The sequence below is a fragment of the Heterocephalus glaber genome, unplaced genomic scaffold (genome assembly GCF_053883595.1).
Source record: "Heterocephalus glaber isolate CG9 unplaced genomic scaffold, H.glaber_assembly_v1.0 deba00001555, whole genome shotgun sequence".
In the NCBI taxonomy this organism is placed as follows: Eukaryota; Metazoa; Chordata; class Mammalia; order Rodentia; family Bathyergidae; genus Heterocephalus; species Heterocephalus glaber.
The window spans coordinates 443,398-458,774 of NW_028258346.1; positions in this window are offsets into that span (position 1 = coordinate 443,398).

A 15,377-nucleotide genomic window follows, 5' to 3' on the forward strand; every position below is an offset into this window, starting at 1 on the left:
TACCTCGAGCTGGAGAAAATCCAACACCGATTTTGACTGCCTGTGGCTATAATGGTGCAGTGGTGTGAAAGCTGATCTGATGCCTGGTACCATAGAAGGGACAGATGGAGCCATTGATCCATATTCTTTATAGTAAAATGTTTGAATAACTAACTCATAAGTACTGAATAATCCCACATTATCATGACACCGTTTGCAAACCATTTTCCCATACATTTACTCATTTAATGATCTCAAAATTTTTGCTAGGGCTAGGGGGTTAGGAAAGATATAAGTCTATATTTGCAAAATAATAATTGAGATCTTGAAGACTTTTTAAAAGATTAGACTAGAAAATGTTTTCTTTTCTTAACATAACTTTCCAAGATTCTACAAACTTTAATTCAAATTCCAGGCAATAATTTGTTACTACAGAGTTTAGCCCTTTTGTTTTATTTCATTCACATTTTTAAGCATATCTTTATGTAATAAATATATCTATAGATATTTTTATATTTTTATTAGTATTTGTCTACAGTACATATTAGTTACATTCATCATGGGAAATATATATATGCATATATATATTTCACACCTGGAATATTTTACTCCATGTATTTATAGCTATATAATTTTTACTCTTTATCTTCATGTATAGCTTGATATTTTTACTCCCTCTTTCCTTTCTCTACCCCTCACCTTCCCCTCTTTGTCTCCAAGACCCATTCCCAACTCCACTGAGTCCACCTCCTAGTGGTTGTGCTAATTTATATTCTCACCAACAAAGTAGTAGGCTTCTGTTTCCCCTACAACCTTGCCAACATTTGTTATTTTTTGAGTCCTTGAGGATAGCAATTCTTATGGGAGTAAGATGGAATCTCAGTTTTGGTTTGATTTGCATGTCTCTATTTGCAAGAGATGCTGAGCATTTCGCATTTACTTATTGCCCAGTTGTTCTTCTTCGATTGAAAAGTGTCTATTCATTTCAATTGCCTAGTTTTTGGTTGGGAGTTTAGTCTTTTTTTTATATTTTGAGTTCTAAAATTCTAGATATTATTTTTCCTTCACAAAGTGATGTCCCAAAGACTAGAATGAGGAAGAAAGTCACATCATAAATAGGCTACTTTCAAAACACAAATCCAATATGACTCCTATGGCAAGTTTAAATTTAACATGTTTTGTTTTTATAAGTACAGTAAAATGAGGATTATTTTATCAGCTCTATCTTCTGATAACCATTTCAATGACTTGCTATGTTAATTAAAATTGATTCTTATAAAAAATTTATTTAATGATGTGTTATATACAAGCCTTTTGCAGGTTAAATTTCATAGCATAATTCTAACTTCATGAGCTGAGACACAAAAGCTAAGTATAACATTTACCTTTCAAAGCTACCTGAATTACAGTCATAGTGTAGAAGAAAAGAATAGACTTATAGGTTCCTTTTATAAATCAAAACCATCAAAATGATATTTTTTGTTAATCCAGAATGTTGGTAATCTTTAAAAGAATATGGATAGTAAAGAAAAAAATCTGTCAAAAAGTCATAATTTACAAAGCTACTTTGATTAATCCAATAACTTATAAGAAATCGAAAACTGTTCTCATTTGCCTTAGTAAAGAAGCAACTATCAGAGAGTAGCTTTCAAAACGTGTCCCTTGCATATATACTGCAGAGAAATTCAGATGTTGAAGATGAGTTATCCTGGTGCTGAAATCAGCCTCTGTGTAGCAAATAAGTGGTTCTATTGGACTTCTCTACTTAACATTGCATTGCAAGGGTAGATATGGGGGAAACATGGTGGTCCTGCCTTTTAAGCATCTTTTGGGCAGTAAAAAACATGTGTCCATTCACAACAGTACCATCACTACAGTATACCCACTACTTGGCATCTATAATCCCCTTCACTGGAGAAATGGATGAATGAAGATTGGCAAAAAAAAAAAAATTACTTTCTCACTTCACTCCCTCAAGGGCAGACTAGTCCAAATGGACATGAAATAGGCTTTATAAGATTGTGTCAGTTGTTATGGGAAAGGCTTCACATTAAATTGTCTTCCAAGAACCAAGTATGCCACAGTGTAGACATCACACTGCTATTTTATCATTTGTTTTCTTTATTGTGTTCAGGTGAGGATCCCAGTATCCACATGACTGTGCTTCAGCTCTCATGCTCAAGGGACCACAGCTATCCTATCTTCCCCAGTTAACTAAATTTAACATTCACTATACATAACAGTTATTCCTGATTGTCAACTTGACTGGCTCAAGAGACACCTGGACAGGTGACTTTTGAGGTTATTAACCTCATCAGTGGGGTAACATATTGAGAAGTTGACAGCTTAATGGGCTAAAAGGACACATGGACTAATTTTGAAAAGGTGAGGCATGGGACATGACTTTAGGGATACAGTTGCTAGTTCCTTCAACTCAGGTGCTTTGCAGTCTGCTCTGCTTTCTGGATGCCAGGAGTTGAGAAGCTTTTCTCTGACACACCCTCCTCCATGATATTTCTGCCTTGGAGCCAGCTGACCAGAGACAGAAACCTCTGAAACCATGAGCCCAATTAAACCTCTTCTTCAAGTTATGTGTGTCAAGCATTTTGTCCTAGCAATGGGAAAGCTGTCCAGTACACTGTGTTTTCTTCTTTTTCCTCCTCCTCTTGATAAAACCACCTTCCTATATATGGTAAACTGGCTTTCCCTGCAGAAGTAGTACATCCTTCCTTGGGGGGAGCTGCTCCTTCCACTATGAGAGATACATGTTTTCCCCAGTCCCATTAGTCTTCTGTGTGTTTCCCAGAAATTTTAATTTTAAACAGTATTGTGAAGTTAGAACAATCAGAAACAATTTTAGGACTTTTTGAATGAATTGAAGAGATACAACCCCTTTCTATTTCCACCTGGAAAATATAGAGAACAGAATTGGTTGAGGATCAAATTCTTTTGTATATGTGGATAGAAATGGACTAAAAATCAGTATGCTAAGGAAATCAGAAAAGATGAGAGAGAGAGAGAGAGAGAGAGAGAAGGAGGAGGAGGAGGAGGAGGAGGAGGAGGAGGAGGAGGAGGGTAGGAGAAAAAACTAGCTGGTTATGGTGACACACGCCTATAATCCCAGCACTTCAAGAGACTGAGGTAAGAAGCCTGCAAGTCTGAATCCTGGCTAGGCCACTTAATGAGACAGATTTAAAATAAAAAATTAAAAGGGCTGGAGAATAGCTTAGTGTGAAGGCTCTGAGTTCAATCCCCAGTACCACAAAAATAAAAAAGGAAGGAAGGAAAGAGAGGAAATAAGAAGAGAGAAGAACAGAAGAAAAAAAGTGTAGAAGGAAAGGAAAGGAAAGGAAAGAAGAGGAGAGGAGAGGAGAGGAGAGGAGAGGAAACTGCTGAGAAATATGGTCAAAGTGGAGTTCTAGGTTCCAGTTTTTCTCTGGAGATTTAACTATACTCATGACCATCCCTCAGTTCTATGAGGAAACAAGTAATATTTTTTGCCCAAGTTAACATGAATTTTTGTCATTTTCAACCAAAAGTTCTAACTAAAACACATGAATAGGCAGCCCAACTAAAATGGATAATAGATGTTGTAATGCACCCATCTTCATGCTCCAGCCATTGAAATGGGCTCTCTAGTATCTGAGAGTCTCCAGATTACTGCTGTCTACCTCATAATTTTGGACACTGAATCTCATTTAATATTTAGCTTCTTTTGTCCTATTTAATGGAATCTAGCACCTTCACCCAACTTGGCGTTATCACGGCCCAGGCTCCCGTGGCACCTCAACCATGTCCACCAGATTTACATAGGTCTTCCATTTCTTAATGAAGAGCTTCTATTTTACTTTGTAAAAAGTATTTGATTCAAAGAAATATAATGATAGATCTATGCTATAGAAAGATAACCCAGCCAATGTGGGAAGAATAAAGAAGGAGGATGAGGGGAAAGGGCCATACCTGAAAGCAGTAAGACAGGGACTGGTGAAAGATGAGCAACTGATGAGGGAAGCAGCAGTGGGGATGGAAGGGACTCCATCACCCAACTCACTGAGCCATCATCATATGGGATATTGCGGCTTTCTTTGATTGGAAAAACATTTAAACCGAAATTGCAAGGAAATGACACCTTTCATTTTTCATTCATTTTTCAAGCCAAACAAAAAAAATTCGAGTTTTAGAAAGTAGAATGTTGTTTGGGGAAATTAAAAATGATGAGAGAAAGTGAGTGAATAGTTTGAATGCAGTTGCTCTCAAGAGGGAAAATAGGAAGTGGTGGAAGGTCTAGTGTACGCTAAAGAAGATGCCAAGGGAAAGTTAGAAGGAGTTTTTCTCATGCTAAAATTTTTTTTAAAAAAGCATAAACATCCCTTCATAGGTAGGTTGAAACATATCAGGTGAAGAGGCTCCACTCCTCAAAATCTGGGTTCACCAAGAGCAATAAGGACTGTGCCATGCAGTGTGACTCACAATAATGCAATGGAGAAGTAGGAGCTTGTCCTGATCCTCAGCCCCTCTACACCCTTTGTGTTTTTCCTCCATACCTGTGATTTATTAGACTCTCAGCATTGATATGTCATTTTCAAATTTAGGGCTTGTGGCTATATTCTCTTCAGAATCCATTAGTTCAGGCCCCTGACTTTTCTACATGGCAGATCAACCGCAGAGATTTTTGGAGACGATAAAGTACAGCAGAAAGAAAAAAATTTTAATTAATCATCTTGAGTATCTCAGTGGAAGGATGCATCTGATATTAACAAAGAGGGCTGCTCCCAAACAATCATGCCTTTGGCAAAAATGTAGAATAAGAAAAACAAACACTTCCTATCCTCAAGATAATACCAGCATTCTGAGGAGACTTGTGCCATATTCTCTTACTACTACCATCCAATTATCCACATCAAATAATTTTGTAAAAAGTATTACCCTTCATTATATGATTATCTTTGAGTTTCTGAAAGCAATGAAGAGATGGAGTTTCCACTCTTTCTCATTGTGCAGGCCAAAGCTTATTATACTTCAATATGAATTTAAATGGGCAATATGTATCTATATCCATATATCTGGGATATGAAAGTAACCCAGTGTCTGTGGGTCTTCTTTTCCATCCACTTTTTTTTTCTTCCTGGAAGGAAGGATAGTGATGGCCACTTTTAGCGCAATATTGGCAATTTCCTCTACAAAGGTTCAATTAGTAAAGGTGATTTCCTTACTGCTTAGTAGAGGTAGCCCCCACTTTCTGGCCTGCTGCTTCCTAAAGAGCAATGACAGAATTTCAGCTGATTTAGGTTATGATGGTTGGGAACTGATCATTCTTACCTGTCAGTTCATTATCAATAAATTTTAATTTTCCCTTGGAGTGTCCAAGTCAATGAATGCAGCACAGTTCTCCCACCATTTTCCATGAGGATGAACCATCACATTCAACATTTCTGATCACTCTTTTTCATTATCTTGTGAGCAAAAGGGATTTCAAACATGTTTTGCACACTAAAATTAAAAAGCCAATACAATGCATATAAAGACTTTTTCCCTAAAAAACAGACAAAAAAATCCTATAATTTTTCAACAAGACAGTAATATGAAAAAGTTTAATAACAGAAACACAAACCTATATGTAGGCTATAATATAAACATCAAAGTCTAAGCTCAATATTATCCATGTTAAAATGAATAAAGTGACTAATTAAGAAACAGTAGGCATCTGAAACATCTTAGAGAAGTCAAACTGTAACTCTGGCCAGAAGACACATTAAGCAACAGAACTCCACCCTTGTTTCAATAGTGTATCCTATTCTGCCTGCCCCCATGCAACCTGATGATTTTATTGCAAATGTCTGCATTGCTTTGCCCAAGACCTTTCTCTGACCGAGAGAATTCTCATCTCAGGGACAATGAAGGCTGAAAAAGTTGGAGAGCAAATGGGTGAGACCTGGAAGATTATACCTAAATGTCTCAAGCATCAAATAACATCACTTTACACAGCCTTCCAAGTCTCTCTTCTGTGTACTAGCTGATCTCAGTGTCCTTAGAGAGACATTGGCCCAGGATTTCTCAACTAACCCCACCCAGGAAAGGATATTGTAGTGTTCCTTCCAGAACTCTTTAAGGGTTAAATCTATGTCTGGGACCATCTGGCATTCTGGTTGTAACTCAAGACTTTGTTTTTAAGTTAAAACTAAAATTCTGGTCATAACCCAAGTTGTTCTTATGTCAGGCCAGTCATAACTCAAAGGCATACTGTATAAAGGTTTTAAGGAAGAAAATAGATGACCAGAACACAGCTATACATATTATTGTAATGTTTATGTATTTTAATCCATATAAATATCAAGTAAGTTATGTTTATCTAAATTTGTATATTTACAATGCCACTGAGATTTTTAACTTAATAAAAGATACTTTACTTCTCCTTATCTCAATTTTCTTATGGGTAAAATGTGTACAAACACACATACACACACAGACATTTAGCAGGATTCCTATAAAGATTAAATTCAATAAAGAATATGTAAATGTTGATTACAAAGTACATGTCTCATATACATCCTTGTAGTTAATTTTAGCACATTGCATTAAATAGAAGCTCTGTCCATGACTATAATCTCAGCCTACTTGGTAATCTCTACTCAATCCCAAATTTTCACACACAACAAATAATTAGAAATATATAGATCAGTATTTCTTAAGGTGTAGTTGAGAATTCAAGTGTCAGAATCACTTGGGGAGCTAATTAAAAGAGAAATCATTAGGTTGTGCTACATTAGCCTTTAAAGAAACGCCCAGGAATATGCATTTCATGAGAAGAAATTGTTCATAAGAAGAGTCCAGGGAGTCAGAGATGGTAACATGGGCTTTTGCATTTTAGAGGAGTCAAACACACTGTAGAACAGACTGTGAATACAGACTGAATCTGTGCTTATTCTGAAAAATCATAGCTGTTAGGGATCTGGGCTTCCAAGCTCAAAGGACTTCAGTTCAAATACTTGGTCTACTTACTTGCTGTTAGACCTTGAACAGAGTCCTTATCATTATGAGTCAATTAACCTTGAGCAGGTTAATCATTGTGAGCCTTAACTTCCTCATATGTAAGATAACAGCAGAAATGGTAACCACCTCAGAGGCCCTTGGGATGATTAAAATAAATAATAATACAGATAAAGCATAAAGCATGGTACCTATCATAGAGTGAATGTCCTCTAAATGTCATGATCTTTATCACCACTGCCATCTTCTTTCAGAAAAAAAACTGGAAATATATGACTAATAAAGAACTTCTTGAAAACATCCAGAATTAAGTTGTAGATGGGTTGGTTTTTAACAGGAAAAGTACAGTTGGAAGATAAATCTTTGATTTAAAATTGCTATCCCATGATATCTACTATCCAATTGGACCACTATTTGGGACAAATGCTAAAACCTATGCAATGCTTAGACAATAGTGGAAATATGAGCCTCACTCTAACAAAGCAAAATATATAGTCACCCAATTTATAAATCAACCTCTACTCTTCAAAGATCCCATCTTTGAATAGAAAAAAGCAGCATTGTAGAGTCTGATTTCTGCTGGTATCTAAAAAATTCAGAGTCATCCCTGTATCTTCTGAACTGTGAAGAAAATTAGGGCTAAAATGTTGCTTTCCAGTTTTCTATTAAATACATTATTTCATTATTTAGCAGGCAGTATTTCTAGGATGAGTTACTCTTTAGATTTGCCTCCAAAGCAAAAGTAAATAATGGATGAAACTAAATATAATGAGTTAGCAGGTTGTAATTTAATTTTTGTGGTTGAAAAACAAGGTATGATACATTGGAGAACTATAAATAAAGGTTTAGCAGTTTGATTATTTGGAATCAATTGTGGTGCTATCCCCTGATGGCTGTGTGATCACGGGAAAATTACTCAACTCTGCTGTGTAGCAAAGCTCCATCATTTGCAAAATGAGAAAAATGCCACCTGCCCTATGTCCCTCAGAGACTGGCAATAAGATCAAATGAGATGTCAAATAAGTGCCTTGAAAAAGTATGTCAAAAGAACACTTACTCTTGGTAAGGGATGAAGCTTCACTTCTTCAACAGAGAGCACCCATGTCTCCTTTTAAGCCACCAAACAGAATTGAAATAGGCAATGTATAATTATAATAAATCTCAAAAGATCTGGTTTCCTGGGTCTCATCTTCCTTGCCCTCTCATTGTTGTGGCAGATGGTTAATCATCAAGCTTCTTGACTTCAGTCTTTGCTGGCTTGCCACGCTAGGGTCGAAGCCACTTTTCAAATTCATCTTTGGGCTTTGCATCCATCCAGGGCAAAAAGCCTTCCCTGGTGTTAGGGCACGCCAAAGCTGAACCTGGAACCCCCATTAGCCTAATTGAAAGCATGACTTTCCCCTGGGGGGAAGAGTGATAATCTGGCCATTTATCTTGTCTATAGGTTTATCACCACTGTGCTCAGGCAGAGATGTTTAAATACAAAAATGAGGGAAGGCACATTCTTCCCAGACTGTGTGCCATTAAAGCTAGGTTGGGGGTCAGAAGAATGAAAGGGGAGCATCTGGGATTGTGGTCCACTCTGTTGCTGCTTTATGTCTCAAATGGCCTCAGAGTAAGGGCCTGCTCACGAGGGCACTAAAGGACAGCTCCTTGTAATTGGGAGCAGGCTGGAGCCACATGGCCACTGCTACCTATGGAGCGCCTGCCTGCAAGCCGCTAGACTGCTGCTTTCCTGCAAGGCAGGAGAGAACCATTAGAAACATGAAGGGGAGGTTTAATTCTGCAACAAGATGTGTACAAATGTATGCCTCCTATCGAAACCCATGCAACAGCTTCCAAAGTTAATTAAAAGCTAATTTTCTAATGAGGTGGCAACACTGGTAACAACATGCTATCAGTATGAGAGCTACAGCCAGCAGCCGATGAGGGAACAAGCAACCTCCCTCTTACAGAATGGAGCATCCTACCTGCATCCATTAATTAGCCTCCAGCTGTATTGCTTTAACACTAGACACCAGTATAGACTGTCATAAAAATCATAAATTGCTTTGGCATTGCCAAGATAGTGTTGATACTTATTATATAGCAGGAGTATTTCTAGCTATAACACTGAAGGCAATAAAATCCATTCCTGGAAAGAGTAAATCTAGGGGCAGCGCTATGGAAACTCTGTTACGTCAAGTGCCATGGGCACTTTAGTCCTTCAGGCAATTGTTAATTGTAAGCCAGACTTGCAATTAGCTTTAATAAATAGAGGAAAAGTGCCTTAAATTAACTTTACTTATGTTGCTTTTTTCTCTTGATTTCAGACACATAGTCAAGCAGGATGAATTGTGGTCATTATCTTAATGATATGGGTCTCCTGACCATAGCCAGAATGTTCCAGACACCTATGGCATTCCTTGGGATTCTTCATAGGAAGTGTATAATGATATCATGAAAATAGATACTGCATATCACCAGATTGTTCTTAAAAATCATTACTGTAGAAACTCAGAACTGTAGGTACTTAGACATAGCTTGTTTAAGTTTTATCAATAAATAATTTGAAGACATATTTAAAGTCTCTAACATAATCTAAGAAATTGAATAAAACTTTATTATATAATCATTTAATAGTAAGCAGCAGGTAGAAAAATCTACTTTGAATGTATTAGTTCTGCAGGACGTTTCTTGCTGCTAGCTCAGTAGGAGAGTGATTTTTTAAATTATTTGTTCATCTTCTTGGAAAATAGTGCAGTTATGTATTTTCAGTTAACTGATCTTTATGTATACTCTTCTCTTATTACTAGACTCTCATTTTCTCTTTCTCATAGTCTCTCCTTTAGATTATGTCTTTCTCATTCTCACGTTCATTCTTATCCTCTCAGTGTCTTGTATTTGCTTATTATTTCACTTCTTGTTCTTGCTCTTTTTACTAGTACTCTCTAGAGGTCCTGTAGCTTGTAACATGATGGCATGTCTACGTTTTATCAGTTCATGGAAACTTCAGGAAATTCTCCTCAAAACTCAGTAGCCACCAGTAAGTCTCAGGTCCACACTAAAACCAATCACTAGAAAGGGGAATGGACCATAGGGTGGGATTACAGTAATTCAGACCCATTCTCTGGGTGGGGCTGGCCCAGCAGCCTCTAAAGCAATGGCTGCATGGAAGAGTGTGGGTGTGGAAACAAAACTTGATCCTTTAACACATTTGTGAGTGCCTACTGTGTACTACAGATAGAGCAGCAGGCAAGACAAAGTCGTTACTCTTGGAAAATTTTACTATTCAGTGAGAGAAAGAGATAACAGATTAAGCACATAGATTAAGTAACTTCATATTGTGAAGAAACTCAGACTGTGTAATATAGTGGAGAGTTCTTGGCTTAGGACAGAAATGTGTATTATTAGCTAAATTTGTCAGGGAAGTCACCTCTGAAGTGGTGATAACAAAAATGAAGCAGAAGGAATGTACAATAAGCTTGCTGCAAGTGACATTCAGCTAAAAGAAATGTTCCAGAAAATTTGTGAGTTGGCTTGTGATGGCTTCATTTCTGAAACATTACTGTAATAACTGTGATAAAAAATCATTACCAAGGACATACCATCTGCTAAGAATTTTGGACACATATTGATTCATTCAATAATTAGTTATTAAGCACCTACTATGTTCCAGGCACTATTCAGAGAAAAGTATTAAGGAACAGCATGGATAAATCCAGTGACTTTCCTGCTACTGACACTCTCATCTAATTCTCAATCATTAAAAAAAACAAATAAGCAAGAAACTAAGCAAACAATGTGATAGATTTTAATCATATTTAGCAGATGAGAACACTCTACTTCAGAAATATTACCTACCTTGATTAACATTATATTTCAAATTTTAAAAAATTATACACACTTTCTCAAATGAATAAATAATACAAAATATTTATAGAAAAGGCAGGCAGTGGGCCAGGAATTTAGCTCAGTGGTGCTGCCGCCTGTCTCGAAAGCACAAGGTCTGAAGTCTGAACCCTGGTATCAAAAAACAAAGCAAAACAAACAAACAAAAAAGGCAGGCAGTAATTAAATCTTAAGAAGGTAGTCTTCTAAATATTCACAGTATATACAGCCATGGACTTGTGATATTTGACACTAAAATAGTAATTACTAAAATCAAATTATTTACATTAACAATTAAATTCCTTTAATAAAATTTTCATCATCCTAATGAATATAACAGTGAGAAAGTCTCTAATTATGGGTGTTTTAATAAGGATTTGGTCCATAAGAGTCCATGAATGAAAGTCATTTGTTTATAACCTTTCTGAACTTCTATGAAACTTGGATGCACAGCTGTGTCATTTTGGGAAGGGCTGCCTAGTGCTTTCATCAGATTTTCAAAGGGGTTTGCTAATTCAAAATGGCCCATAATCAACCATTTTAGAAATCATATATAACCCAAAACAATCTTCCCGTAAGTCTCAAAGTAAAAAGGGTATGTTAAAGAACACCTACTCGACCAAATACAGCAAGAACTTCATCAGGGAGTCTAATCTCCCAAATAAATTGGAGTAAAAATTGCTAAGAATAAATATAAAGAGTTTCAGTTATTTATGACCCAATAAAAAGGGAGGAGGCACAAATTTGTCTGTTTCTCAAGTCTAATTGAATACTACTGACAACAAAGAGAACAGATCTTATGTTTCATGATTTTTCCACCTTCATTTTCAAGGAAAATGATCTTCAGGTAGGATAGCTAAAATAAATGTTGCTAAGATAAAATTGAAGCTCTAAATCTGTAAGAATGTGATTGATATATCTTAATCATATTTATGTCTCATAGCTTTCAAATATTGCTATTTAGAATTAAGACAAAGTTAATATCAATTCATCACTCTATTTAGAGAACCTTAAGATACAAAGAATTAAAGTTTTCCAGTACAAAATTTGAGAAGTCTAAAGGTGAGTAAAATTAGTCTGATGCTTCATGAAAGCATATCAGAAAACCCAATTCTGTATGAATTCAGCATGAGTTGTTCAAAATACATTTTGTGGAGGAGCATAGCCACCCCCAGCACTGAGGAAGAGGTGAGCCTTCTGGGCTGCTGTACTACTGCCCCTAGCGCCGAGGAGGTGAGCCTCAAGGGCACTAGCAGCACACCTCCCTCCCTCCCACCCTTTGAAATGAGAAGACACTTAAAAAAAAAATCTCAAAACCAGACTCCTAGATCATTCATGTAAAGCAACCCCAAAGGGAAATGAGATGGAACACTCTGAACTCAACGACCTGGACTCCCTGAACTGGCAACAAAGCAGGATCTAGAAAAAATGAAATCAGAAATAAATTCTCACATTAGAACAGAGATTGTGCCCATAGTGCAAGACATGATTAATAAATCTAGAGAGGACACAGATTAAAAAAACAGAGGAACTGAGGAACATGATGGAATCCCAACACAGGAAACAAATGGAATCCATAAAACAGATGCAAACGGATTTCCAGGAGATTAAAAACTCCATTCAAAGTTTAATCATCAGAATGAGCCAATGGGAGGACAGAATTTCAGACATAGAAGATAAGATTGCAATTAGTGACCAGGAAAAGAAAAACTGCTTTAAAATAGTAAGGGACCATGAGAAATCAATCCACCAGCTGATGGACGATGTAAAGAAGAATAACATAAAATTTATTGGAGTCAATAAAGAAACAGGAGAGAGTGCAGATGACATAAAAAACTGTTCATAGAAGTGATGACAGAAAACTTCAGAAGCAGGGGAAAAGAACATGACATACAGACAAGTGAGGCATATAGGACTCCAACTAGCCTTGATCAAAAAAAAAAAAATCCATACATAGGCATATAATAGTTAAGATTACAGAAACCCAATAGAAGAACAAAATTCTACAGGCAGTAAAAGAAAAGAAACAAATCACATAAAAAGGAAAGCCCATCAGAATCACAACAGACTTCTCAAGGCAAGAATAATTTGGAGTGATGTATTTCAAGCCACAAAGAAAACAGCTTCCAACCCAGATTGATGTGCCCTGCAAAACTATCTTTCAAAATTGATGGAGAAATAAGATACTTTCATGACAAAGAGCACATGAGGAACTTCATGAATACCAAACCAGCTCTCCAAAAAATTTGAGACAATATCCTAGGAAAAGACAACAAGGATCACAACCCAAGGAAGCCCGGCAGATCAAAACCATCAGGTACAATAAGAAATTAAACGCAAAGGGGGAGAATACAACAAAAAGAAAACGTCATGAAAATAATGTCAATACATACCAGTTATAAATATCAATGTTAATGGTTGCAATTCACCAATCAAAAGAAATAGACTGGCAGAATGAGTCAAGAAGCAAGATCCAACAATATCCTGCACAGAAGAAACACACTTAATTCAAAAAGAAACTCATAGACTGAAAGTTAAAGGGTGGAAAACAATATTCCATGTGACAGGAACCCAAAAAGAAGCAGGAGTAGCTATCCTCTTTGCAGATCAAGTGGATTTCAAACCAACACTGATTAAGAGAGACAAAGAAGGACACTGCATCCTTGTAAAGGGAACAATCCAAGAGGAAGAGTTGACAATCATAAACATATATGCACCAAACACTAGTGCACCCAACTATATAAAACAAATACTAACAGACATGAAAAATCAAATAGGCACTAATACAATAGTAGTGGGGGACCTCAATACCCCACTGTCACAAATAGATAGATCAACTAGGCAAAAATAAACAATGAAGTACTAGAACTCAATCAAACTCTTGAACAAATGAACTTAACAGATGTTTACAGAGTGTTCCATCCCACAAATTCAGAATACGCATTCTTTTCAGCTGCACACAGGTTGTTCTCCAAAATAGAACACATACTCATTCATAAAACATGTTTAAGTAAGTGTAAAGTAACTGAAGTTATCCCCTGTATGTTATCAGACCATAGTCTGATGAAATTGGAGATCAATAGCAAAAGCAACTGCAAGAATTTCATAAACATGTGGAAATTGAACAGCACATTTCTGAATAACCAATGGGCCACAGAGGAAATTAAAAAAGAAATCAGACACTTCCTACAATTAAATGACAATGACAATACCACATATCGGAATCTATGGGATACTATGAAAGCAGTCTTAGGAGGGAAATTCATAGCACTGAATACTCATTTGAGGAAAACAGAGTGAGCCAAATTAAACAACCTGATTCTGAACCTCAGGCTTCTAGAAAAAGAAGAGCAGGACAAACTCAAAGCTCATACAAGGGAAGAAATTACAGAGATCAGAGCAGAAGTCAATGCAATGGAGACTAGGAGAACAATACAAAGAAACAATGAAGCCAAGAGTTGGTTCTTCGAAAGAATAAACAAAATTGACAAACCCTTAGCCAACCTTATCAGAAAAAGGAAAGAAAAGGCCCAAATCCATGCAATTTGAATGAAAAAGGTGAAATTACAATGGACCCAGCAGAAATCCAGAGGATCATCAATACCTACTTCGAGAACCTATATGCCAATAAGATGGAAAGCACAGAAGAAATGAACAGATTCCTAGATATGCATGAATTACCAAAGTTGAATGAAGAAGACCTAAAAATTCTAAATGACATAATATCAATCAATGAAATTGAAAACGTAATTAGAAACTTACCAACTAAGAAAAGCCTGGGTCCTGATGGCTTCATTGCTGAATTCTACAAGATATTTAGAGAGGAACTACTGCCACTACTGTTTAAAGTTTTCAGTGAAATTGAAAGTGAAGCAATACTCCCAAATTCATTCCTGGAAGCAAGCATCACCTTGATCCCCAAAGCAGAGAAAGAGCCAACCCAAAAAGAGAACTATAGGCCAATCTCACTAATGAACATAGATGCAAAAATCCTGAATAAGATACTGGCAAATATAATGCATAAGATCATCAGAAAATCATACACCCTGACCAAGTGGGATTCATCCCAGGGATGCAGAGTTGGTTCAACATATGCAAATCAATAAATTTAATACAGTACATCAATAGAGCCAAGAACAAAAACTGTATGATCATTTCAATGGATGCAGAAAAAGCATTTGACAAAATCCAACATGAATTTATGATAAAAACCCTACAAAAAATTGGAATAAACGGTCTCTACCTCAATCTGATAAAAGACATCTATGAAAAACCAACAGCCAATATCACACTAAATGTTCAAAAACTGAAATCCATCACACTAAAATCAGGAACAAGACAAGGATGTCCACGATCACCATTCTTGTTCAATATAGTTGTAGAAACATTAGCCACAGCAATTAGAAAAAGAGAAAGAAATAAAAGGAATAAAGATAGCAAACAAAGAGGTCAAATTGTCGTTACTTGCAAATGACATGATACCCTATATAGAAGACCCCCAAGAACTCCACCAAAAGTCTCCTAGACACACAAAATTTAAT